Source organism: Euphorbia lathyris, chromosome 9 (genome assembly GCF_963576675.1).
Source record: "Euphorbia lathyris chromosome 9, ddEupLath1.1, whole genome shotgun sequence".
NCBI classification, from domain to species: domain Eukaryota; kingdom Viridiplantae; phylum Streptophyta; class Magnoliopsida; order Malpighiales; family Euphorbiaceae; genus Euphorbia; species Euphorbia lathyris.
The window spans coordinates 48,982,463-48,986,347 of NC_088918.1; the positions used below are offsets into that span (position 1 = coordinate 48,982,463).

At 35.9% G+C, this 3,885-nt stretch overlaps 1 pseudogene; it reads right to left on the reverse strand.

Annotated features, from left to right (window-relative positions):
* Positions 1–1,318: 1,318 nt before the first annotated feature.
* LOC136206119 (probable L-type lectin-domain containing receptor kinase VI.1) lies at positions 1,319–3,511 on the reverse strand (annotated as a pseudogene).
* Positions 3,512–3,885: the final 374 nt, after the last annotated feature.

Consider the following 3,885-nt stretch of genomic DNA (forward strand, 5'->3'; position numbering starts at 1 on the left):
ACTACCTTGAGAACAAAGAGGTGAAATTGCAACAACTACAATTTAAGCTTGCTAACTAAAATAAAACGAAATTGTAAACTAAACTAAAACTTTAAAGCTAAAATAATGAAATCCTAATGTGAAACCATAATAGCATGAAAAGTATATAGAATTACAAAGTAGAAGTTCCTATTTATATAGGAATCCAAGATCATATTGCATTATTAGGAACCCTAAAACGTCTCCCTAGTCATTAGTAAGTGTTCCTCTCTTGCCATAGACGAGTTGGACTTGGATAAGGAAAGTGTTGGAGAGTTTTTAGGTAGAGTTGTGCATCTCTTTTAATTCTGGAATTTATCGTCGTCCAGCCGCTCTAGGATAGCTCGTCGAGCAATCACTTAAGTTTGAGTTCTGCACATTTGACTTTATCTTCCTTGGTTGACTCAGAATCACCAACTCATCGAGAAGCTTCACCTATGACCGAGTAGCTCCCACTAACTCGTTGAACAACTATGAACATATTTCTCCAATTTCTTTGTTCAAAGCCTGAAATTACGTGAAAGTAGTCAAGACAGAAAATACTTAGAACTAGGGAGAAATGTGTAAAAACGACACAAAAACAATATAAAACTACAACTTAAAATACTATATAAAATGGTGATGACAGTAGACAATGACCAAGAAGGTGAATATTGATTCGGAAGGTTGATGTTAAGAAAAAGAATCGCAATTACACCATGAAACGATTTAGAAGGAAATAGTGGGGTTACTGTTCGAGGAGTCTAGTATAGTATATATAGTATCCAACTAAAATATGTAAGCCTCTTGTACTCATGATCTTGTCTTCGATTTGCAATTTAGGTGATGATTTCTGAGATCCCAAACTTGTGTTTGCTCTAGCAGACACGATTATAGCATTCAACTCCTTTTAATTATGTGTTGAAATCAAAATTACTTGAAATTGTTGTAATAAGACAGTGTTGCAATGAGGAGTTGATTGATTTGATATGCTTGACATTGCAAAAAACTAAATTCTGAAACACTGTTTGTTACTTAGATGATTAATTTGGAATTATTTTAGTGGAATAGACAAGAATTAATTCAGTTTTTATTTTAGCATTGGTATTAGCGATAGCATTATTGGCTTATGATTATGTGCATTATTGGGTTAGAGGTTCATGCTATAAATGGGTCCATTCCATATATGAATCCATTTGCACCTTTTTAAGGCTCCAAATAAATTATAACTATATGCATGGGTCCTTAGACCTGGAATATTAAAGGAGACTTGGAATTCAATAGTTGAATTAGTCAAGACTCAACCTATCTATCTAATTGATTGAAGAAACACCCTTTTTTTATTAGTAAAATATTTAAACTTACAACAAAAAAGAGGCTGATGATTTGAAAATATAAACCTAGCTAGCTAATTGAAGGAATATATAGTATACTATCTACCTACCTGCATCTATAGAATTTGTAGACATGAAAGTAGCAGATTGATAAGAAGCAGTTGTGAAATGAGGCAAAGTAACATTCAATAATGTTGAGTTACTATTACTAATTTCCAAATCCTGAAGTTGATCATCTCCATTGAGATACCTTATAACTTGTCTCATACTAGGCCTTGCTTCAGGTTTCTCATGCGAACAAACAAGCCCCAATTTCAATATCAATTCCATCTCTTTTTCAACATAATTTGAATCCTCCTCCAACTTTGGATCAACAACATCAAGAATTCTACCCATGTTTTGTTTTTCCATCACCCAATCCGCCAGTATAAACTGCTCTGACTCTATAGGTCTCCTGCCGGTACCTATCTCAAGAAGTAAAACACCATATGCAAACACATCGGAGCTTGTTGAAGCCTTCCCCGTTCTAGCCATTTCTGGGGAAATATACCCAATTGTACCAACAACATTTGTAGTGTGTGATTTAGTTCCATGATCATAGAGCCTGGCAAGCCCAAAATCTCCTAAACGTGCATTCATTTCAGCGTCTATTAGCACATTGCTGGACTTGACATCTCTGTGTATCACCACTTGCTCCCATTCTTCGTGCAGGTATAAAAGCCCTGCTGCGATTCCTTTAACTACGTTGAATCTTTTGTCCCATGTAAATACGATGCCGTTTGAGTTTTTGAATAGAAGATTGTCCAGGCTTCCCAATGGTATATAGTCGTATACTAGAAACAGATCGCTTTTCTTCTTGCACCAACCTTGAAGATTGACTAAATTCTTGTGCCTTAATCTTCCTAAGCTTTCGATTTCGGATGCGAATTCTTTCAAACCTTCAATTGAATTACTACGTGTTATCTTCTTCACAGCAACTTGCTCTCCGTTACAACCCAATACACCTTTGTAAACTCTACCAAATCCTCCAGCTCCGATTACTTCACTTTCTCTAAAACCTTTGGTTGCTGCATACAAGTCCCCGTACCGGAACCGGTGAGGACACTCCAACTCCCAATCTTCAAGACTCTCAAACCGCCCGATTCGCTTATAAAACGTCAGACACAAAAGAATCCCAAGTAATGAAACTGTCACAACGCATAGAGAAATAACTAGAGCAACAACTTTGCCTGGAAAAGAAGAAGAAGAATGCCTGGAAAAGAAGAAGAAGAAGAAGAATCCGGTGAGATAACTGGAAGGCTTGAAATATCAAGAAGAGGTGAATCTCCGGTGTTGGAGAAACTCCAACCAAGAATATAATGAGAGCTGGCCTTTTCTTTTTCCCCCGTGGAAGCTGAGAATCCAACGTACATGGTCTCTTTAAGAATCGGAGTTAGATCGTGTTGATAGGAAATCAAGGGTTTGTTTGGCTTCTGTAATCCCATAGGACAAATAGTTACATGAACAATTTTATTTAGAGAGTCGTATTGTACCCAAGTTTGTATTGGTTTACCGTCGTGCAAATCTACATCTTCTTGTCTAAGTGTATTGTTGACTGTGTAACTTGCTGGCGTGGAAATCTGGGACTGAACGTCATTAATGTTGATCCCGACATGATTTCCGTTTCTGTCAGAGGTTTCGTTGAAGCCACTGACTGTATCGAATTCAACTGCGAATACATGGTTGGAAGGTTTTCCATTGGTGGAAGCATTGAAAAGGCCGAGATAATGTTGGGCTTGAGCACCGGGAATGTTGGGGGAGGGAGATAAGGCGAAGGCGAGGCCGAAACCGCCTTTGCCTTTTGGGACAATAGAGAAGACGAAAGTGGTAGTGAAAGAAGAAGCATTTTTTGAAGTTTTGTTGAAGATTTGTATTGGTTTAGAAAAGAAAGCATGTCCGATGACATTTGGTGTTGGCTTAGTAAGGCAGAGTACCCCAACCCCGTTGGAATTGGAGTTGAAAATAGAAGCTGCTTTATCAAGGACAATATTACCTTTGTTTTCATGGAATCCGTTGAAAATGAATTCTTCCGACTTTGCATTAATACAATACAAAAGGAAAAGGCTTATCAACAAAATTAAACAAGCCATGGGAAATTAAACTAGACAGACTAGTTCATCATCATATATTATATTATAAAAGATGGAAAAGGACATGTTTGAATTTTCTTTATATGCTTTAAATCTCTTGACTTCGTCATTTTACATTTTTGCTTAATAATTTCTTCTTTTTACAGCCTACATTATATGTCAAATTAATGTGTTTTGCAAGTCAACCCCCTTTCATTTCATTGATATCTTTTTTTTTCTTTTTTTTTTTCACTCCTTATCTATAGCTACAAAGCTTAAATATGAAATTTATTTTTGTAGCTAATGTGCTCGAAATATACAACTTTTATAGCATTAACTAATTTTTGCTTCCATAAATATATTTTCTAACAGTACATAATACATTAGCTACAACCTTTCAATTATAATAAAAATATTATAGCTAAGTAATTACTCAACTGCAAATT